We start from the raw sequence: 23,872 nt of genomic DNA, 5'->3' as shown, positions 1-23,872 counted from the left end.
GTGCTACAAATCAACACCAACAGAAGTACTGGATATACTCCAGCACAACTCCTGATAGGAAGACAACTCAGAACTACTGTTCCAACTTTGGAAAATAATATATTTCCAAAGTGGCCAGACATGAAGAGAGTAGCCAAATTAGATAAAAAGGCAAAAAGAGTTTACAAACACTTTTACAACAGATGCCACTCGGATAGAGAACTGCCACATCCAGAACATGGTGACCATGTTCATGTCAAATTGAATGGAGAATAAGGACTGACAACTCCGGCTGCCATAAAGAAAAAGAATTCAGCATCCAGATCATATGTAATGGAAACTGACAGTGGAGAATTCAACAGGAACTGTTGACATCTAATTTATTCCTCAGAAAGAACAATCTACAGATGTCAGATTTCAGAGTAGCAGCCGTGTCAGTCTGTATCCGCAAAAAGAAAAGGAGTACTTGTGGCACCTTAGAGACTAACAAATTTATTTGAGCATAAGCTTTCGTGAGCTACGGCTCACTTCATCAGATGCATTCGATGAAGTGAGCTGTAGCTCACGAAAGCTTATGCTCAAATAAATTTGTTAGTCTCTAAGGTGCCACAAGTACTCCTTTTCAATCTACAGATAGTGGATTCAGAACAAGAGGAAGTCTCAAGGATTCCAAACCAGCCACAGCCAGATGACCAAGTTGTTATGTGTTCTGGTCATGTAATTAGGAAATCTGTATGATTCAGAGATGCTTAACAGACTGCTCCCTAGTGAACTTTAAAGATAGCATGACTGCGTAAACTTTGTAAATGATAGGAATGTAGAACTTAAAGGGGAAGATGTAATGGAATGCTAAACTGCATTATACTGTTCAGCCACTAGGTGTGTAACATATTTATATAAGCTAACTTCAGCCATACCTGGCAGAACAACTAAAGCATCTTAGAGAGAACACATTTGGTGTGTATCTCTCTCAGAAGGAAGTTCTGTAGTCGGTCCATATCTGGTACAGTTGCCTGACCTACTAGAAGCAGCCCTGTAACCAACCATATATTAGAAATACCAGACACCTGGAGTCAGGTGATTATGTGGGAATATCTGCATTCACTAACAAAAAATATTTCTTTCTAACAATCCTGGTGATGGGGAAAGCCTGAGAATGTGAACTCTCCAGGCTCGTAAACCAGAAGAGAAACGAAAAGACACAAAGAGATTCTTTTTTGGCCAGTCTTCTGATTTTTCCTGGCCTATGTGGTAGATTCTGAAGGTCTGGGTTAGCTGTGCCGAGATGTGGAGAGAGATCATGTAAAATGGCAATGTAACAGCAATGGGTGCAAGATCTGTGAAGGGGGACTGGCTGCCTGAATATACAGCTGCTCTGGGCTGACTCCCATAGGAGATGCCTCCGGTGTAGTTGTTACAAATTGAAGCCCAGAAAGTGCTGGATTCTAGACCTAGATCTGCCACTGGCTCATGGCATGGACTTGAAAAGTCACAGTCTCTCTCTGCCTCAGTTTCTCTGATTGTAAAATGGGGATTCATAGATTTTAAAGCCAGAAGTGACCATCTAGTTTGACCCTTTGTATAATACAGGCCATAGACCTGCCCCAAAATAACCCTAGGGCATATCTATTAGAAAAACATCCAGTCTAGATTTAAAATTGTCAGTAATAGAGAATCCACCATGATCCTTGGTAAGTTGTTCCAAAGGTTAATTACTCTCAGGTTTAAAAATTACGTCTTATTTCCAGTCTGAATTTGTTTAGCTTCAACTTCTAGCCATTGGATCATGTTAAACCTTTCTTTGCTAGATTGAAGAACTCATTATTAAATATTTGTTCCTTGTGTAGGCACTTATAGACTGTAATCAAGCTACCCCTTAACCATCTCTTTCTTAAGATAAATAGATTGAGCTCCTTGCATCTTTCACTATAATCATTCAATCATTCTGGTGCCTCTTAGAATCATAGACTCATAGAATATCAGGGTTGGAAGGGACCCCAGAAGGTCATCTAGTCCAACCCCCTGCTCAAAGCAGGACCAATTCCCAGTTAAATCATCCCAGCCAGGGCTTTGTCAAGCCTGACCTTAAAAACCTCTAAGGAAGGAGATTCTACCACCTCCCTAGGTAACGCATTCCAGTGTTTCACCACCCTCTTAGTGAAAAAGTTTTTCCTAATATCCAATCTAAACCTTCCCCACTGCAACTTGAGACCATTACTCCTCGTTCTGTCATCTGCTACCATTGAGAACAGTCTAGAGCCATCCTCTTTGGAACCCCCTTTCAGGTAGTTGAAAGCAGCTATCAAATCCCCCCTCATTCTTCTCTTCTGCAGACTAAACAATCCCAGCTCCCTCAGCCTCTCCTCATAACTCATGTGTTCCAGTCCCCTAATCATTTTTGTTGCCCTTCGCTGGACTCTCTCCAATTTATCCACATCCTTCTTGAAGTGTGGGGCCCAAAACTGGACACAGTACTCTAGATGAGGCCTCACCAATGTCGAATAGAGGGGAACAATCACGTCCCTCGATCTGCTCGCTATGCCCCTACTTATACATCCCAAAATGCCATTGGCCTTCTTGGCAACAAGGGCACACTGCTGACTCATATCCAACTTCTCGTCCACTGTCACCCCTAGGTCCTTTTCCGCAGAACTGCTGCCTAGCCATTCGGTCCCTAGTCTGTAGCTGTGCATTGGGTTCTTCCGTCCTAAGTGCAGGACCCTGCACTTATCCTTATTGAACCTCATCAGATTTCTTTTGGCCCAATCCTCCAATTTGTCTAGGTCTTTCTGTATCCTATCCCTCCCCTCCAGCGTATCTACCACTCCTCCCAGTTTAGTATCATCCGCAAATTTGCTGAGAGTGCAATCCACACCATCCTCCAGATCATTTATGAAGATATTGAACAAAACCGGCCCCAGGACCGACCCTTGGGGTACTCCACTTGATACCGGCTGCCAACTAGATATGGAGCCATTGATCACTACCCGTTGAGCCCGACAATCTAGCCAGCTTTCTACCCACCTTATAGTGCATTCATCCAGCCCGTACTTCCTTAACTTGCTGACAAGAATACTGTGGGAGACCGTGTCAAAAGCTTTGCTAAAGTCAAGAAACAATACATCCACTGCTTTCCCTTCATCCACAGAACCAGTAATCTCATCATAAAAGGCAATTAGATTAGTCAGGCATGACCTTCCCTTGGTGAATCCATGCTGGCTGTTCCTGATCACTTTCCTCTCATGCAAGTGCTTCAGGATTGATTCTTTGAGGACCTGCTCCATGATTTTTCCAGGGACTGAAGTGAGGCTGACTGGCCTGTAGTTCCCAGGATCCTCCTTCTTCCCTTTTTTAAAGATTGGCACTACATTAGCCTTTTTCCAGTCATCCGGGACTTCCCCGGTTCGCCACGAGTTTTCAAAGATAATGGCCAATGGCTCTGCAATCACAGCCGCCAATTCCTTCAGCACTCTCGGATGCAACTCGTCTTCTCTCAACCCTCTCCAATATAGCAAACTCTTTCTTGAATTGTGGGCACCAGAACAGTATTCCAGTAGCAGTGGCATCTGTGCCAAATACTCCTACTTGAGATTCCCCTGTTTATGCATCCCAGGATCACATTAGCCCTTTGGCTACAGTGTCATAGAATCATAGAATCATAGAATATCAGGGTTGGAAGGGACCTCAGGAGGTCATCTAGTCCAACCCCCTGCTCAAAAGCAGAACCCATCCCCAATTAAATCATCCCAGCCAGGGCTTTGTCAAGCCTGACCTTAAAAACTTCTAAGGAAGGAGATTCCACCACCTCCCTAGGCAACGCATTCCAGTGTTTCACCACCCTCCTAGTGAAAAAGTTTTTCCTAATATCCAACCTAAACCTCCCCCACTGCAACTTGAGACCATTACTCCTTGTCCTGTCATCTTCCACCACTGAGAATAGTCTAGAACCATCCTCTCTGGAACTACCTCTCAGGTAGTTGAAAGCAGCTATCAAATCCCCCCTCATTCTTCTCTTCCGCAGACTAAACAATCCCAGTTCCCTCAGCCTCTCCTCATAACTCATGTGTTCCAGACCCCTAATCAATTTTGTTGCCCTTCGCTGGACTCTCTCCAATTTATCCACATCCTTCTTGTAGTGTGGGGCCCAAAACTGGACACAGTACTCCAGATGAGGCCTCACCAATGTCGAATAGAGGGGGACGATCACGTCCCTCGATCTGCTCGCTATGCCCCTACTTATACATCCCAAAATGCCATTGGCCTTCTTGGCAACAAGGGCACACTGCTGACTCATATCCAGCTTCTCGTCCACTGTCACCCCTAGGTCCTTTTCTGCAGAACTGCTGCCTAGCCATTCGGTCCCTAGTCTGTAGCTGTGCTTTGGGTTCTTCCGTCCTAAGTGCAGGACCCTGCACTTATCCTTATTGAACCTCATCAGATTTTTTTTGGCCCAATCCTCCAATTTGTCTAGCTCCCTCTGTATCCTATCCCTGCCCTCCAGCGTATCTACCACTCCTCCCAGTTTAGTATCATCCGCAAATTTGTTGAGAGTGCAATCCACACCATCCTCCAGATCATTTATGAAGATATTGAACAAAACCGGCCCCAGGACCGACCCCTGGGGCACTCCACTTGACACCGGCTGCCAACTAGACATGGAGCCATTGATCTCTACCCGTTGAGCCCGACAATCTAGCCAGCTTTCTACCCACCTTATAGTGCATTCATCCAGCCCATACTTCTTTAACTTGCTGACAAGAATACTGTGGGAGACCGTGTCAAAAGCTTTGCTAAAATCAAGATACAATACATCCACTGCTTTCCCTTCATCCACAGAACCAGTAATCTCATCATAGAAGACGATTAGATTAGTCAGGCATGACCTTCCCTTGGTGAATCCATGCTGACTGTTCCTGATCACTTTCATCTCATGTAAGTGCTTCAGGATTGATTCTTTGAGGACCTGCTCCATGATTTTTCCGGGGACTGAAGTGAGGCTGACTGGCCTGTAGTTCCCAGGATCCTCCTTCTTCCCTTTTTTAAAGATTGGCACTACATTAGCCTTTTTCCAGTCATCCGGGACTTCCCCCGTTCGCCACGAGTTTTCAAAGATAATGGCCAATGGCTCTGCAATCACAGCCGCCAGTTCCTGGACATGGGAGCTCATGTTCAACTGATTATCCACCATAACCCCTAAATCTTTTTCAATCACTGCTTCCCAAGCTAGAGTTCCCCATTCTGTAAGCATGGCATACATTCTTTGTTCCTAGATGTATGCCTTTACATTTAACTGTATTAAAACTCATACTGTTTCCTTGCACCCAGCTTACCAAGCGATCCAGATTGCCCTCTATCAGTGACCTGTCCTCTTCTTTATTTACCACGCCCCTAATTTGTGTGTCATCTGTAAATTGTATCAGTGTTGATACTTCTTCCAAGTCATTTTTAAAAGTGTAGGGTCAAACAGTGTAGCGTCAAGAACCGATTCCTGCAGGACCCCACTGGAGACACACCCATTCAATGATTTCCTGTTTACCATTACATTTTGAGATCTATCAGTTAGCCATCTTTTAATCCATTTAATGTGTGCCATATTAAGTCTATGCCATTGTCGTTTTTTAATCAATGTTGTGCAATACCAAGTCAAATGGCTTACAGAAGCCTAAGTATATTACATCAACAATATTACCTTTATCAGCCATACTTGTAATCTCATCAGAAAAAGACATGAAGTTTGCTTGACAGAATCTATTTCCAATAAGACCCATGTTGACTGGCATTAATTAAATAACCCTCTTAAATTCTTTATTAATCAAGTCCCATATCAGCCGCTCCATTATCTTGCCCAGAATCGATGTCAGACTCTCAGGGCATTACCTCATTGTAGTCCCTACTGACCAAAGGAAGGGGGGTGACTCACTCAAGAGGCTAACAGATCCTTTGTTGTTACCTAGGCCAGTGTCCTTTGTTCGTGTGAAGCTGGACTGGATTTGTCCCATACATGCCCTGATGAGGTGTGAACTGCCCCTCTGCTCTTGGAGAGTTTTGCCTGGGCCTGTTTTAAGCCATGAGGACACATTTTCAGCCTCATAACTATATACATGAAATTACAACCTATAACATTACTGTAACAACAATTACTATAACATCACTACAACAACAATGCTCAGTGCATCATGAGCCTTCCAAAGACACCCTACATGACAAGCTTTGCATTGGATACCACACAATCGTTTTATAAGGCTGAACCTGGGGGTGTAGGGTGTTCCCACGAGGTACAGAACATCACACACTGTAGCACTTAAGTGAAGACATTCCTATGCCAGAAGGAGAGCTCCTCCCATTGCTGTAGTTAATCCACCTACCTGAGAGGAGATAGCTATATCGAGGGGAGGTCTCCTGCTGACATACTGCTGTCCACACCAGGAGTTAGGTCAGGGTGTGGATTTTTCACACCCCTGAGCGATGTAGATTTGCCAATATAAGTCTGTATTCTAGTCCTGGCTGTCAACTTGGAAGAAAATTATCTTGGATGCTTATGGATCAATAAAGCACAAGATGGTTTATTAGTTGGTGTCTGCTATAGACCACCAAATCACAATAGGGAACAGGATGTCCATCTTCTTATGCACCGATCTATAATATTTAGGGGTAAAAGCTGCATGATCATAGGGGACTTCAATTTGAGTGACACATGCTGGAGGTCTTATGCTGCCGGTACTAAAACATCCTTGGAATTTCTAAACATTATAGATAACAATTTCCTAAATCAAAAAGTGTTGCATCCAACAGAGGGGAATTCTATGGTAGACCTTGTCCTAACAGATAAAGAGTAACTGATTACAGAACTAAAAATTAAAGGTAGCTTTAAAAGGGCCAATTTTCCAAAGCTGAAAACAATGATGAGCCAAATCAGCTGGGAGGAAGAACTTAATCAGAAAAATGTGAATGATACAGGTTGCTAATGTGCCATCTGTGGAAGGCAGAGTGTGGGGGTATGCACCCTTTTGCACCAGGTGCCAGCTGGGCTCTCTTGCACCTTCCGAAATTGGTGGCATCAGGGTGCCATGCACCTGACTGTAGCAAGCAGACTTGGGGGTGCCATGAGTCCATTGGCAGGAGATGGTATGCTTGGTGCCTTGTGCTCACCTGCAATTGGCTTAGGGGGTGCCGAAGGCCCATCTGTGGTCAGTGATATTGGGGTTGGCATTTCCTTTCTGCAGCAGAGAGTGGTATTCCCATCTTTAAAAAAGGGAAGAAGGAGAATCCGGGGAACTACAGACCAGTCAGCCTCACCTCAGCCCCTGGAAAAATCATGGAACAGGTCCTCAAGGAATCAACACTTGCATGTTATACCGCAATAAAGCTGCCCAGAGCGCTCTAACTCACTCCCTGTCCACACTGGCAAGGCACGTAGAGCGCTCTGACTCCCTGGCTAGAGCGCTGCTGGTACTCCACCTCCCCGAGAGGGATAAGGTTTGCTGCGTATTGGGTGAGACGCTACAGCGTCAGTGTGAACAAGGAGTTACGGTACAGTGCTTGGATTGCCCTCCCGAAACATCCCATAATCCCATAACTGAAGTGGCCTCTCTTGTCTTTGTTGTGAACTCTGTCAGGAAGGCAGAAGGGGCCCTTTCAAAGCTCCGGTTCGGTGCCGGTTGCTTACCAGCTCCGAGAAAAAAACAAACAGCAAATGTTTGCTTTGAGTGAGTGAGAGAGAGAGAGGCGGGGGAGGGAGAGGGGTCTTTCTTTACAAGACATTGTGCTGACACACTCTCAACACCCCAAAAACCCACTCTCTCTCCCCCACATACACACAACACACTCCACCCCACCCCCTCCCCATTTGAAAAGCACGTTGCAGCCACTTGAACACTGGGATAGCTGCCCATAATGCACTGCTCCCAAAGCCGCTGCAAGTGCTCGTCTCCCGCAGTGTCCTTGCCAGCAAGTTAAAGAAGTACGGGCTGGATGAATGGACTATAAGGTGGGTAGAAAGCTGGCTAGATTGTCGGGCTCAACGGGTAGTGATCAATGGCTCCATGTCTAGTTGGCAGCCGGTGTCAAGTGGAGTACCCCAAGGGTCGGTCCTGGGGCCGGTTTTGTTCAATATCTTCATTAATGATCTGGAGGATGGTGTGGATTGCACTCTCAGCAAATTTGCGGATGACACTAAACTGGGAGGAGTGGTAGATACGCTGGAGGGCAGGGATAGGATACAGAGGGACCTAGACAAATTAGAGGATTGTGCCAAAAGAAATCTGAGGTTCAACAAGGACGAGTGCAGGGTCCTGCACTTAGGACAGAAGAATCCCATGCACCGCTACAGACTAGGGACCAAATGGCTAGGCAGCAGTTCTGCGGAAAAGGACCTAGGGGTTACAGTGGATGAGAAGCTGGATATGAGTCAACAGTGTGCCCTTGTTGTCAAGAAGGCTAACGGCATTTTGGGCTGTATAAGTAGGGGCATAGCCAGCAGATTGAGGGATGTGATCATTCCCCTCTATTCGACATTGGTGAGGCCTCATCTGGAGGACAGTGTCCAGTTTTGGGCCCCACACTACAAGAAGGATGTGAAAAAATTGGAAAGCGTCCAGCAGAGGGCAACAAAAATGATTAGGGGTCTGGAACACATGAGTTATGAGGAGAGGCTGAGGGAACTGGGATTGTTTAGTCTGCAGAAGAGAAGAATGAGGGGGGGATTTGATAGCTGCTTTCAACTACCTGAAAGGGGGTTCCAAAGAGGATGGCTCTAGACGGTTCTCAGTGGTAGCAGATGACAGAACAAGGAGTAATGGTCTCAAGTTGCAGTGGGGGAGATTTAGGTTGGATATTAGGAAAAACTTTTTCACTAGGAGGATGGTGAAGCACTGGAGAGCGTTACCTAGGGAGGTGGTGGAATCTCCTTCCTTTGAGGTTTTTAAGGTCAGGCTTGACAAAGCCCTGGCTGGGATGATTTAGTTGGGGATTGGTCCTGCTTTGACCAGGGGGTTGGACTAGATGACCTCCTGAGGTCCCTTCCAACCCTGATATTCTATGATTCTATGATTTGGTGCTAGGTAGGACCAGGATTCCACACACCTCTTTTTGGCAGGTGACTCTGTGTGGTGCAGGTTGCCACATATCCGTTTGAGGTAGGTGGCATGGGGGTGTCTCATTGCTCCCTGTATGAGGTGGTAACAGGGACAGGGGCCACATCAGTCTGAGGTATGAGGTTTGAGAGGGTGTAGTGGGTGCCATGGAGATGTAGTGGGTGCATTGGAGGTATAGCAGGTGCCAGGAAGCTATGCTGGTGGTATAGTGGGTGCCAGGGATGTATAGCAGGTGCCATGGAGATGTAGTGGGTGCAATGGAGGTACAGTGGGTGCCGGGGAGGTATGGTGGCTGCCAGTGTTGACCTGCAGTTGGAATGAGGACACTGCCTTCTCATTGTATTAGGGCAGGCTCTGTGTACTGGTCTGCGACGTATGGAACAGCAGGTACAGTATGTGCTATGGGATGCCCAGTGACTCTCTGTGATAGGTGCCCGTTCCATGCATTCATTGTGGCAGGCACAAGACAGCAGAACTCACTCAGAGCTTTCTTCTTTCTAATCTTTGAGGCTGAGGCCAAAGAACAGAAACTGGGAATGCAGCCAGGTTAACACAGGGGCCCAGGGAGCCCTTGGTACAAACTCCTGTATATGCATGGCAGCCCAGTGCCTCTGTCTGCTCTCCAAGTGTCATAACCCCCCCGCCCCTCCTTGGCACTAGCACCTGCTGCAATTGAGATGCAGCAGCACAGACTACTGTCCTGGGGAGAGACATAGCCAATGCATGGGCAGCTCGAGCTGGGGAGGGGACTTGGAATTCCCCTGAAGGGCAGATGGAAAAAGCTGTTAGAGAAGGAGAAGGATCAAGATGCTGAGCTAGCAGGTGAACTGGAACTGGGGAAGGAGGTGAAGTGATAAAACAAAAGGAGAACAGGAGAACAAAAGTAGGAGACTGGGAAGCAAGGAGGAAAGAAGGTTTCAGGTCAGGAGAAGCAAAAAAAAACAACCAACCAACCCAAAAAACAGACCTGAGTATGTGAGCAGGCACTATTAGAGAAGGGAAGTAGCGGGAGAAAAAAATCTACAGACTTACCAGAGAGCGAGTATCAAGGGAAAAAAACTGAAAGGAAATATAATTGGTGAACAAGGGAATTAATCAAAAAGCTGGGTTAAGTGCAAACAGATCCTGGAAATGACAAATAAGAAGCCCACTCACAAAGAACCTAACATATATGATCAGAGAGAGGGACTGTCTGAACATCTATTGATGGAATACAGTGCAAAGGTGCCTAATGGACAAGTGAGGGCCCACTAGGTGGATAAACTTGGTGAAAAGAGGTACAGCCACAGGAACAGTGAATCTAAGGAACACTTCAAAGTGAAGAGAAGCAAAGAACAGGACAGTAAGAGTGGAGTTGGACTTACAGCCAAGGCGAGGAAAAGTTTAGTCTTCTCTGATGTGGCACACTATATACAGATTTCACAGTGGTAGCCGTGTTAGTCTGTATCAGCAAAAATAATGAGGAGCCCTTATGGCACCTTAGAGACTAATACATTTATTTGGGCGTAAGCTTTTGTGGGCTAGAACCCACTTCATCAGATGCATGGAGTGAAAATACAGGAACAGATATAAATACATGAAAGGATGGGGGGTGCTTTACCAAGTGTGAGGTCAGTCTAATGAGATAAATCAATTAACAGCAGGATACCAAGGGAGGAAAAATAACTTTTGAAGTGGTAAGAGAGTGGCCCATTACAGACAGTTGACAAGAAGGTGTGAGTAATAATAGGGAGAAATTAGTATTGGGGAAATTAAGTTTAGGTTTTGTAATGACCCAGTCACTCCCAATTTTTATTCAGGCCTACTCTGATGATATCTAGTTTGCAAATTAATTCCAGTTCTGCAGCTTCACGTTGGAGTCTGTTTTTGAAGTTTTTTTGTTGAAGAATTGCCACTTTGAGGTCTGTTATTGAGTGACCAGAGAGATTGAATTGTTCTCCTACTGGTTTTTGAATGTTATGATTCCTGATGTCAGATTTGTGTCCATTTATTCTTTTGCGAAGAGACTGTCCGGTTTGGCCAATGTACATGACAGAGGGGCATTGCTGGCACATGATGGCATATATCACATTGGTCGTTGTGCAGGTGAACAAGCCCTTGATGGTATGGCTGATGTGGTTAGGCCCTATGATGGTGTCCCTTGAATAGATATGCGGACAGAGTTGGCACCAGGGTTTGTAGCAGGGTTTGGTTCCTGGGTTGGTGTTTTTGTTGTGTGGTGTGTAGTTCCTGGTGAGTATTTGCTTCAGGTTGGGGGGCTGTCTGTAAGTGAGGACTGGCCTGTCTCCCAAGATCTGTGAGAGTGAGGGATCGTCCTTCAGGATAGGTTGTAGATCCTTGATGATGCGCTGGAGAGGTTTTAGTTGGGGGCTGAAGGTGACGGCTAGCGGCCAACATTTTTCCTGTATTTTCACTCCATGCATCTGATGAAGTGTGTTCTAACCCACGAAAGCTTATGCCCAAATAAATTTGTTAGTCTCTACGGTGCCACTAGGACTCCTCGTTATTTTTACAATATGCAGAGTAATCTCTTGTTCTGCTAGCATTAACTGCACAGCAGGTACAAGCTCCCAAGGTGAATGAACTGGTAACCTGTAGTTTATTATTAGTAGTAGTGAGTCTTTGGTAATCGTCTGTATCATTTGTGCTCCTGGTACAATTTGGGGGTTTTGCCTTATAAAGTTCTAAATAGTTAAAATGATCCCTTTTGTTTTGGTTTGCCCTGCCTCTCCTCACAGTTAACATCGCCTGGCCTAGTCAGGTCACTGTGAGTCCCAACACACTTGGCTCAGTCCCCCACAAGGCTGAGGGAAACAGAACCTCCCCAAACGAGTGAGGAACCAGTGTGGACAAACAGGCAGTGTGGACAGACCTGGGGGGCTGGTACCAGTGCAGCCCGTTAGCAAAGGCTGACACCCAGTCACTGCACTGCCAGACTTCCTCTAGCAAACCCATCTGACAGCAGCTCCCTGTTCCATGCTGTGGAGGGCTGACAGTGCCAGAGTTCACTGGCTCACTGGGGTTATGCTGCTGTGCTGAGCAGTTGGGGAGAGGGATTATTTGACAGCCCTACAGACCAGAGCCTCCAGCCCTGGAATAGGCACCGAATGGGCAGTGCAGTCAGCAGGCTTCTAACACCACCCCGTGGTTCCGATGCTGCTCTGTAATGCTGCCCTCTGCCCCGTTCCCAGCCTCTGGGCAGGAAGGGTGTGCTGGCATGGAGGGCTAGTCAGAGGTGGCCTTGTCTACGCATTTGCAGGCAGTCACCACCGGCTGCTGCCCTGTCATCTTTCATATGACACCATAGTCAAACCACATTAGTCCTTAAGTGGCAAACCTCCAAGCACAGCCCCGTTGCTGCAGAAGGGTGCGCACTGAGGCAGAAAGGGTGGGGAGGAGGGGGGTTCCTTCTCAATCAGTGCTGAGCCAAAGCCCTGGGGCATGCATGGGGCATGCTTGCTGTACAGAGCTGCACCCCCCGCCCCCATCCCGTAGCACTTCCCTACTCTGCTGTGCTACTGTAGGCTCCTGATAAGCCCAGTGCTCCGCTGCTTGCAACTCATCCCTGGCCAGCAGGATGTGTGCCTGGAGCTCAAGGGAGAGCATACATACCAAGGCTCATTTTCAAAACTGCTGAGCACCAGTTCTCAGTGGGGAAGGGGATTCTCCATAGGGGGCATAAGGAGTTTTCTGTGGGGAGAATTCTCCATGGGAAGAAGGGGGATTTTCCATGGGGGGAGGGGTTCTTCTTTGGGGGCAGGAGATGCTCTGTGGAGGTAGGGGGATTCTTCATTGGAGGTGGGGGGATTTTCCATGGGGAGAAGGGGACTATCCATTGGGGGCAGGGGGGATACTCCATGGGGGGAGGGGGGTCCTAAATGGGAAGAGGGGGGATTCTCCGTGGGGGGGAGGGGATTCTCCATTGTCCTCAGTAGGAAGTGCTGAACATTGAGCACTTTTCCAGTCCATTCACCAAGTCCCTGTTGGGGAGCAAAGCGATTTTTGTTGCAGGTGGTTGCCTGGCTGTGACTGACTCTGGATCTCTCTACTTAGGTGTTCCTGGGATGAGGGATGAACAAGCGTCATGCTTCTGCCTCAAACAAAACAAAACATCAACTAAGCCAGAAAAAGCTCCCCAAAGCCAACAAAGCTATTCTTCTCCTGAGCAGCCCCCGGCGAGGGGAGGATGAGCAGGCACCCCCCCCCCTTTGGTACAACGATGACTTCTCAGCACAGGAACCACTCTCAATTCCTCAGTCCTTTGACAAAGACCCTGGAGAAAACTGGGTCTCTAGAAGAGGTAGAAATCCAAGCCAGGCCCGGACCATTTGGCTTGTAACAAGCTTGTCAGATAGTGTGTATAAAACTCTTTTGGAAGATAATTTATTTTTGAATAGCAGATAACAAATAGCCAGTTGAAAACAAATTCTCTGTTGGTACTAGCTTTCTGCTTTGCAAGTGCCTTGGTTACTCACCAGAAAGGATCCAAAGGGTCCATTCACTCCCATTTGTGCCCAGTGCTTGGCCTGCTGATGGGAACAGCCCTGGCATGTCTCATCCATACATCCTGCAGCAGAACTGGATAACGCAAGAACAGAATCTCCTGAAAGTTATCTGTGTCCCACTTCATCTGCCCTCAGCTGAACTCTCCCAGCAGCCAGGATTCCCTTGGGAGTCTCTCCCATTTGCCGTCAGCAACTGCCCAGATAAGAGGGCTCAATCTGTGCCACCCTGCAGCCCCGTTTTTCTCATCTCCCATTTTGTCAGATATTAGAAGCCATAGAAAGAAGTCAAACTGAGTTCCTGGCTTTGGAATTGCCAATGAGGAGTTTATTATCCCAACTTCCAGCAGCTGAAGCCCTGCTGGCTGCTTCCTCTAGACTAGAGGACCATGCGCCAGTGCAGGCATCCCCAGAAATGTACCCAGATGCATATTAGAACCTTAAGCTGTTCCTTTGTCTATAGCACCAAGCAGCTTCTTCCCGGCCATATTTCCTCATCTAGTCTCTGCCCCTTGTAAGTTACCAGCACAGCTCTCTTGGGAATGAGTGGGTGGAGCCAAAGAAGGGCAGAGGAGTGACAGACCACATGCTCCTCATTGGGACAGGCATCTGCCTATTTCCTGGATGACGGCTCAGTCCAGCCACATTTGCAGACCGTTTGCTTCTTACTTTAGTGCTGCTTAGAAAGGCAATTCATATAGTGGGTAAAATGAAAACTCCAGAGGGCAAAGAGGAGAGATGAGAACTTCCATGACTATCCAGTCCTCATTGCTTTAGAGCTTCCTAGTTTTGGGAATGCAAAAACACAGCATCCGTGGCTTTGTCTAATAACTGAGGAGGAGTCTTCGCCTGTCTGTGTTTAACATCTGTTATTATGTCACTGAAAGGACTCTGCTCTCTGAACAAACCTGTATGATAATAAAATCGTGATTTGTGCACCTGCCTGGCTCGCACAGTGCTACATAAGGTGCTTTGTTGTGGGCGGTGCTGGCCTGGCTGATGCAATACCACATGTCCCCGCCCAGAGTGTAGTGCAATGCCCTGGTGCTACAGGATGCTGGTGGCCCCTACTACACTCCTCCCCATTCACCCTCCAAAGGGGATTTAGAGATTCAAACCCTTAAGCACATAAAGAATTTGTATCAGAAACTTCTCAGAGACCTGCCACTTCAACCCTGTTGGTTGGAGCCAGTAAATTCCGCTAGCTTGGCTGGTTGAAAATCAAGAGCAGAAAAATCACACATTCAAATTCCTGGGGTTTTTCCATCAGAATTAGAGAGTTTACTGATATTTTACATTTGAAATGTTTGCCCAACTCTGATACTAGGCAAGACTAAGAAACTGCCTCTGGATAAGGTTACGAATGACCTCTCCAAGCTCCTTCAGCTCCCAGGTGAGGCTCAGAGACCATTCACAGCCACAAAGGATGGTGGACAGATACAACACCCAGCCAGTGAATTTGCAGCATCACAACCATGCTGGTCCCCAGGGTTTTGCTTTTAAAATTAACTGATAAGGCACCTCCGCACTGGTCCTTTCCCAGTCCAATAGGGACCAGCTGTGCAGCAAGGCCACAGCACCTAAATCCGTATTTACACATCTACATCTGGTGTGCTACTGAAGCAAAAGGTCTCAGCACCTCTGGAAATCAGCCCATTTCTTTAGGCACCCAAGTGTGAACGCTTTGGCTGAAGGATACATAGCAAAGGTGTGGGCATTTCCACATGGGTATTTCCTGAACTAATGACAGATTGCTATGGAGGTTCCCAGCACTTAATTTCTCACACTGATGAGCTTTTCTCTGGGCAATGTTCTGTGCACAATAGTTCTGCCCTCCAAGGCAAGAGCTGTGCAGATGCTGAAAACTGCTCTGAAACCCCAGGATCTTAGCTCTTTGAAGCCTGGGATATCTGGAACCAGCCCCACCTGGATCTCCTGCTGCAGCATGACTCTGGTCATTTCTCCTGATTCTCCAGACACAACAGGCAGGTTCCTCACATTCAGGTGCAAACCCACAGTACAAGCAATAATGAAAAAAGACAATGCCTCCACATCTTCCCCACCATCAGCAAACCAAACTGTGGCTGCTGAAAAGGGGGAAAACTGTTCATAGAATCATAGAATATCAGGGTTGGAAGGGACCCCAGAAGGTCATCTAGTCCAACCCCCTGCTCGAAGCAGGACCAATTCCCAGTTAAATCATCCCAGCCAGGGCTTTGTCAAGCCTGACCTTAAAAACCTCTAAGGAAGGAGATTCTACCACCTCCCTAGGTAACGCATTCCAGTGTTTCACCACCCTCTCAGTGAAAAAGTTTTTCCTAATATCCAATCTAAACCTCCCCCACTGCAACTTGAGACCATTACTCCTCGTTCTGTCATCTGCTACCATTGAGAACAGTCTGGAGCCATGCTCTTTGGAACCCCCTTTCAGGTAGTTGAAAGCAGCTATCAAATCCCCCCTCATTCTTCTCTTCTGCAGGCTAAACAATCCCAGCTCCCTCAGCCTCTCCTCATAAGTCATGTGTTCTAGACCCCTAATCATTTTTGTTGCCCTTCGCTGGACTCTCTCCAATTTATCCACATCCTTCTTGTAGTGTGGGGCCCAAAACTGGACACAGTACTCCAGATGAGGCCTCACCAATGTCGAATAGAGGGGAACAATCACGTCCCTCGATCTGCTCGCTATGCCCCTACTTATACATCCCAAAATGCCATTGGCCTTCTTGGCAACAAGGGCACACTGCTGACTCATATCCAGCTTCTTGTCCACTGTCACCCCTAGGTCCTTTTCCGCAGAACTGCTGCCTAGCCATTCGGTCCCTAGTCTGTAGCGGTGCATTGGATTCTTCCATCCTAAGTGCAGGACCCTGCACTTATCCTTATTGAACCTCATCAGATTTCTTTTGGCCCAATCCTCCAATTTGTCTAGGTCTTTCTGTATCCTATCCCTCCCCTCCAGCGTATCTACCACTCCTCCCAGTTTAGTATCATCCGCAAATTTGCTGAGAGTGCAATCCACACCATCCTCCAGATCATTTATGAAGATATTGAACAAAACCGGCCCCAGGGCCGACCCTTGGGGCACTCCACTTGATACCGGCTGCCAACTAGACATGGAGCCATTGATCACTACCCGTTGAGCCCGACAATCTAGCCAGCTTTCTACCCACCTTATAGTGCATTCATCCAGCCCATACTTCCTTAACTTGCTGACAAGAATACTGTGGGAGACCGTGTCAAAAGCTTTGCTAAAGTCAAGAAACAATACATCCACTGCTTTCCCTTCATCCACAGAACCAGTAATCTCACCATAAAAGGCGATTAGATTAGTCAGGCATGACCTTCCCTTGGTGAATCCATGCTGGCTGTTCCTGATCACTTTCCTCTCATGCAAGTGCTTCAGGATTGATTCTTTGTTGTTCTCCTTCCAGTAGCCAGGAGTCCAGGCAGAATCTGGTTCCTGTTTGACTATAAAGGATAAAAATGACAAAATCTGTATTCTTCGAACACGCTCTTCCCCTCCCTCTCTTGGCACAGATCTCACCATAATTAATGGAAGCGGGGGGGGGGTGCGCCCATACAATCTCCTGCCTCTATATGGAAACACAACTGCCTAACATTGTGTCACAAGCCCCATTCTGTTCCCAAGTGACAGGAGAGCAAGCTGACCAGAGAGACTGAAGTGTTCTTCGACTGGTTTATGAATGTTATAATTCTCTACGGACACAAATCAGATGTCAAGAATTATAACATTCATAAACCAGTCAGAGAACACTTCAATCTCTCTGGTCACTCGATTTCAGACCTAAAGGTCGCAATATTAGAACAAAAAGACTTCAAAAACAGACTCCAACGAGAGACTGCTGAATTGGAATTAATTTGCAAACTGGGTACAATTAACTTAGGCTTGAATAGAGACTGGGAGTGGATGGGTCATTACACAAAGTAAAACTATTTCCCTATGTTTATTTCCCCCACCCCCCACTGCTCCTCAGATGTTCCTGTTAACTGCTGGAAATGGCCCACCTTGATTATCACTACAAAAGGTTTTCTCCCTCCCTCCCTCCCACCCCCCCCCCCCCGCTCTCCTGCTGGTAATAGCTCATCTTAAGTGATCACTCTCCTTACAGTGTGTATGATAACACCCATTTTTTCATGTTCTGTGTGTATATAAATCTCCCCACTGTATTTTCCACTGAACGCATCCGATGAAGTGAGCTGTAGCTCAGGAAAGCTGATGCTCAAATAAATTGGTTAGTCTCTAAGGTGCCACAAGTCCTCCTGTTCTTTTTGCAAATACAGACTAACACGGCTGCTACTCTGAAACCACTCTTGTAGCTTCACCAATGCAAAACCCACCCAAGATAGTCAAACCTTAATGTGACATCAGAGGTAACTCAACCAATCATTGCCCTTCCATTCCTTCTCATTTGCATACTGCACTTCCATTGGTTGAACTGAGTAAGAAGGCAGGAAAAAGTATCCATTAATACATTCATGGCTATAAATGTATTAATTACATAAATTAATTAATACTTATGCACCTGAAATTTTATTCACATGCATTGTCCTCTTGCAACATATGGAATTACTCACAGGAGTGCATGTGTGTATTTCTTTGCAGGCTCCAGCCATTCAGTTTTAGCTGCCAGGCACCAGAAAGTCTGGGACGAATTTTCCAGGTTAAATGTGTTTTTCCCTACGTAATCCTTACTTTTTACATATTACAGCTGGTGGATGCTCTACCCTCATGAACTGATAGCAGTTTTCAAATTATCTAATTGTTCATTAAAATAAATAAAATTCATATTAAAATATGATTCAGTATGTCTTCATTTATTACTAAGATCCAAGGTGCATCTGAAATATAGACACCGCCATTTTTGTAATTATGAATTGCCTTAAAATCCTCCTTTAAATTAAACTTGTCAAGCATTAATCAAAGAATAGAAAAGATAAAATTTTAAAGAAAAATAGCTTAAAATCTGCTTGAAAAAAGTAATGTCCTGTTGAGATTCATTAAAAAAGCACTATACCATATTACTTAGAATATCTAGAAATAGTAATCCAAAGGGGAAAAAAAACTTTTTCAAATTCTTATAACAGCAATTATTGTTGTTATTATTATTTTATTATTATTACAGACAGAAAAATAGTTAAAACTTTTAAAATGTAAAGTATTAAGCAAATCTTCTATTTTGACAAGATAGTTTTCCCTTTCTCTTTGACTAGCCAGAGCTTTTTAAAGGGAAAAGTGCCTGTCTGACAATCTTTTAGACCAGGACTCCAACTGAAAGCGACACCAGACCCTGCCAGAACAACAGAGGCAAAACTTGCAGACATCTCTACTACTATGATGCTCAACACCCTCCTGCCCCGCAACACACCTTGCAAGATCTTGAAAGCCAGTAACATTTGATATAAGCAATGTCTATACTAATGCTGCATCGACCTAACTAGATTGACATTGAGGCCATGTCTACTCTACCACTTATGTCAGCAAAACTTGTGTTGCTCAGGGGTGTGAAAAAAACCTGCCTGAGCAACATAAATTTCAGCAGCATAAGTGGCAGTGTGCGCAGCGTTATGTCAGCAGGAGAGCTTCTCTCTCCGGCATAGCTACCACTGCTTGTTGGGAAAGGTGTAATTATGTCGACAGGAGCGCTCTCTCCTGTCGGCACAGAGTGGTTACATGAAAGATCTTATAATGGCATAGCTGTATTGGTACACCTGTGCCACTGTAAGGTCTCTAGAGCAGACATAACCGGACTCTCCGCCTCTTGTGGAGATGGAGTTATTCAGTCAATATAGCGAGGCAGTTATGCCAGCGGGAGCAAAATTTTAGTGTAGACACTTACATAGTTAGGGCGCCATAAACTGCCTTGTGTCGACCTAACTCTGTAGTGTAGACCAGGCCTTGGAAACTAAGCTCATGCTCAAATAAATTGGTTAGTCTCTAAGGTGCCACAAGTACTCCTTTTCTTTTTGCGAATACAGACTAACACGGCTGTTACTCTGATACGTTGTTCAGGAGTGTGAAAAATCCACTTCCCGAGCGATGCAGTTAAACGCATCTAACCTCAGGTGTAGACAGGGCTAGCTAGAGAAGCCCTCCCATAGGTGTAAATAGCATCTTCGCCGAGGTGCTCCAGCAGCACAGCTGCAGTGTTTTAAGTGTAAACAAGCCCACTGAGTACCTTTCCCGGACCCGAAGAAGTGTGCTGTGTAGCTTGAAAGCTTGTCTAGCTCACCAACAGCAGTTGGTCCAATGAAGATATTACCTCCTCGAGCTTGTCTCTCTAATGTCCTGGGACCAACACAGCGACATCAACACTCCATGCTGTCTTTTCGATTGCCTTAAAGATGGTATTAACTGTGCTTTGGGGGTGGGGGTGGGGGTTAGTTTAGCATGGTCTGGACCTGTTGTTGCTGCTGGTGAAATCTCACCCTGTTTCCTTTAAAACAAACAAGACAGTCACACATGAATGGGGAGAGAAAGACCAGCAAAGATAGACCATGCAGCTTCTCTCCCTTGTGCTGACTCTCACTTGCAGCCTCACTGCTGGAGAAACATAGGCCCAGGATAGCGTGGGATCAGCTACTGAGAACTGGCAAATTTGAACCGGCATTGAGCTTTTCAAGGCATTGCTTGTTGCTGCTTCTCTGCTCAAAAAGGTGGGCTTGTCTCGGTGGCTCAGCCAGACTTGTTACACAGAAGGTAAAAGGTGAGAAAGAGAAAAGAGGAGTCAAACCGAGAGGAAAGGAAATGACACATGATGGCGAGGGGGTGACAGCAAAAAATGTAAGTCTCACATCTCAGGATTTAGCTGAAGACATGGGAGACAGCAATTAGAGCTGGGCAAAAAATTTCTAGCAAATAGTTTATTTGCCAAAAACTGCAAAATTCTTGTCAAGGTTGCAAAATAGTTTTGACTGAACGAAAAAAAGAAAAGAAAAAAGAAAAAAAAGACTTATTCTGGTAATGTCAAAAGGGTACATTTTGTTTCAACCCAACCGAAAAATTTTTGCTTCAATTTCAGGCATTTTTGACTAAAGCAAAGGAAGGGGGACTAGATTCACAACACAGCTGGAACAGCTGGTGCTGCCGCTGCACTTCTAAGCTTTATCCCAGTGGTAAGGTATCATAGAATCATAGAATCATAGAATATCAGGGTTGGAAGGGACCCCAGAAGGTCATCTAGTCCAACCCCCTGCTCGAAGCAGGACCAATTCCCAGTTAAATCATCCCAGCCAGGGCTTTGTCAAGCCTGACCTTAAAAACCTCTGAGGAAGGAGATTCTACCACCTCCCTAGGTAACGCATTCCAGTGTTTCACCACCCTCTCAGTGAAAAAGTTTTTCCTAATATCCAATCTAAACCTCCCCCACTGCAACTTGAGACCATTACTCCTCGTTCTGTCATCTGCTACCATTGAGAACAGTCTAGAGCCATCCTCTTTGGAACTCCCTTTCAGGTAGTTGAAAGCAGCTATCAAATCCCCCCTCATTCTTCTCTTCTGCAGGCTAAACAATCCCAGCTCCCTCAGCCTCTCCTCATAAGTCATGTGTTCTAGACCCCTAATCATTTTTGTTGCCCTTCGCTGGACTCTCTCCAATTTATCCACATCCTTCTTGTAGTGTGGGGCCCAAAACTGGACACAGTACTCCAGATGAGGCCTCACCAATGTCGAATAGAGGGGAACGATCACGTCCCTCGATCTGCTCGCTATGCCCCTACTTATACATCCCAAAATGCCATTGGCCTTCTTGGCAACAAGGGCACACTGCTGACTCATATCCAGCTTCTCGTCCACTGTCACCCCTAGGTCCTTTTCCGCAGAACTGCTGCCTAGCCATTCGGTCCCTAGTCTGTAGCGGTGCATTGGATTCTTCCATCCTAAGTGCAGGACCCTGCACTTATCCTTATTGAACCTCATCAGATTTCTTTTGGCCCAATCCTCCAATTTGTCTAGGTCCTTCTGTATCCTATCCCTCCCCTCCAGCGTATTTACCACTCCTCCCAGTTTAGTATCATCCGCAAATTTGCTGAGAGTGCAATCCACACCATCCTCCAGATCATTTATGAAGATATTGAACAAAACCGGCCCCAGGACCGACCCTTGGGGCACTCCACTTGATACCGGCTGCCAACTAGACATGGAGCCATTGATCACTACCCGTTGAGCCCGACAATCTAGCCAGCTTTCTACCCACCTTATAGTGGTACTCACATGGGATGGGGGAAGATCAAGGTTCAGTTCCCCTTTGTCAGACATGGAGCAGGGATTTGAACTTGAGTCTCTCACATTAGCAGAAAGTGCCATATTCAATGGGTTATAGACATTCTGACACGGCACTTTCTCAGGCTCGCCTGTTGGAGCTGTCCATGTTATATAAATAATTGCGTAGTCATTGGAGCATTGGGGTCTCCCACATCCTAGGCAAGCACCCTTACCACCAGGCTGTAGAGTCATTCTCATTGCCTTTCCCTGGCTCAGTGACAGCCACAGTGGCAATCCATAATCACAGAAATGCAGGGCTGGAACAGAACCTCGAGAAGTCATCAATGCTCCTACTAATACAGCCCAATAGGCCAATGGGGTTCCAAAGAGGATGGAGCTAGAGCTAGGCTGTTTTCAGTGGTGGCAGATGACAAAACAAGAAGCAATGGTCTCAAGTTGGAGTGGGGGAGGTCTAGGTTGGATATTGGGAACCGCTTTTTCACTAGGAGGGTGGTGAAGCACTGGAATGCATTACCTAGGGAGGTGGTGGAATCTCCATCCTTAGAGGTTTTTAAGGCCTGGCTTGACAAAGCCCTGGCTGGGATGATTTAGTTGGTGTTGGTCCTGCTTTGAGCAGGACTAGATGACCTCCTGAGGTCTCTTCCAACTCTAAAATTCTATGATTTAGGCCCCCTTGTGCTCATGTAACTCACACACCTCCCGGGTGTGGTGCTCTGTCCCAACTAGTGGCACCGAGACCACTTAGAGATTAATGAGTCTGCTCTACAGCCTTAGCTAAGAGCCATGTGGGGCTCATGCAGTTAGCTGTAGAGGTCCCAGGTTCAATCCTGACTGCCGACGACCAGGGCCTGTCAGTGTTACATTAGACCATCCCTGACCAGTGTTTGACCAGCCTTGTCTGAAAACCCTCCAGTGATGGGGATTCCACAACATCCATTGGAAGCGGATTCCAGAGCTTAACTAGCCTTATGATTAGAAAGCTTTTCCTAATACCTAAATCTCCCTTGCTGCAGATCATGGGTGGCGCGTGAGCCCCCGCTTTGGGAAGGCTAGCCACTCGGCCCTGCCCCTACTCCCCCCCCGTCTGCAGAAGTCCTGAGTGGCCGCCCACTCTCCATCCACCGGAACCCTGAGCACCCACCCCTGACCCCCTGAGGGCAGAGGAGCCCCAGCCGAACTATCCCGGGCCACCCCCAGCACTAGCCCCAGCACCGGGCCGCTAGCCATCCCCAGTGCTGGGCTGCCAGCCAGCTTCAGCGTCAGCCCTAGCGCTGGGCTACTGGCTGACCTGAGCACCAGGTCACTGGTGGCGTCAGCACCTGCTCGAGTCGGCCACCCCCAGCATTGGGCCACCCCCAGCATCGGCCCGCTGGCCTTTGGCCGGCAGCAACACTGAGCTTCCACCAGCTTTGGTGCTAGCTTGGGGGAAGTCAAGCCCATTATTTCTTGTCTTACCTTCAGTGGATATGTAGAACAATTGATTATAGTCCTCTTTATAACAGCCATAACATATTTGAAGACTGAAATCAGATTCCCCCCTCAGTCTTCTTTTCTCAAGAGTAAATATTCCTTTTTTTAACCTTGCCTCAGAGGTCAGGTTTTTTATCATTTTTGTTGCTCTCCTCTGAACCTTCTCCAGTTTGCCCACCTTGTTCTTAAAGTGCAGCACCCAGAAACGGATACAGCATTCAGCTGAGGCCTCACCAGAGCTGAGCAGAGTGGGACAATTAGCTTCTGTCTCTGACATTCAACACTCCTGTTAATAGCCCCCACAATGATATTAGCCTTTTTCACAACTGCACCACATTTTGATGCTTGTTCAATGTGTGCTCCACTAGAACTCAAATCATTCACTCCGGGTTTTGTTTGGCACTGAGTTTGGATTTTTGACTTCAAATTTTTTTGAAAAAAGTGATTTTCAATTCAACCTGCAATGAACCTTGGTTTTTGTTTTTTGTTTGGAATTGCCAGTGAACCAAAAAATCCATGATCTGTCCAGCTCTTGTAATGAGGCCATCTCAGGTCCCTCTCTCTCCTGGAGTCCCAGGAGACAGCAG

The 23,872-nt window shown here is 46.5% G+C and overlaps 1 long non-coding RNA gene across 1 annotated transcript in view; it reads right to left on the bottom strand.

The window, feature by feature from the left end:
• The window catches only part of LOC142069720 (uncharacterized), a 45,145-nt gene extending 22,875 nt beyond the window's left edge, over window positions 1-22,270 (bottom strand). The window contains exons 1-3 of the long non-coding RNA XR_012665657.1: window positions 19,855-22,270; window positions 16,883-17,041; window positions 13,547-13,649 (exon numbers count right to left, since the gene is read on the bottom strand). This is a non-coding gene — a long non-coding RNA (uncharacterized LOC142069720). The remainder of the gene's footprint in view (window positions 1-13,546; window positions 13,650-16,882; window positions 17,042-19,854) is intronic.
• Window positions 22,271-23,872: the final 1,602 nt, after the last annotated feature.

Source organism: Caretta caretta, chromosome 20 (genome assembly GCF_965140235.1).
Source record: "Caretta caretta isolate rCarCar2 chromosome 20, rCarCar1.hap1, whole genome shotgun sequence".
Classification (NCBI taxonomy): domain Eukaryota; kingdom Metazoa; phylum Chordata; order Testudines; family Cheloniidae; genus Caretta; species Caretta caretta.
Note: the sequence above shows the minus strand (reverse complement) of the source record. Positions and strands in the feature narration are given on the sequence as shown.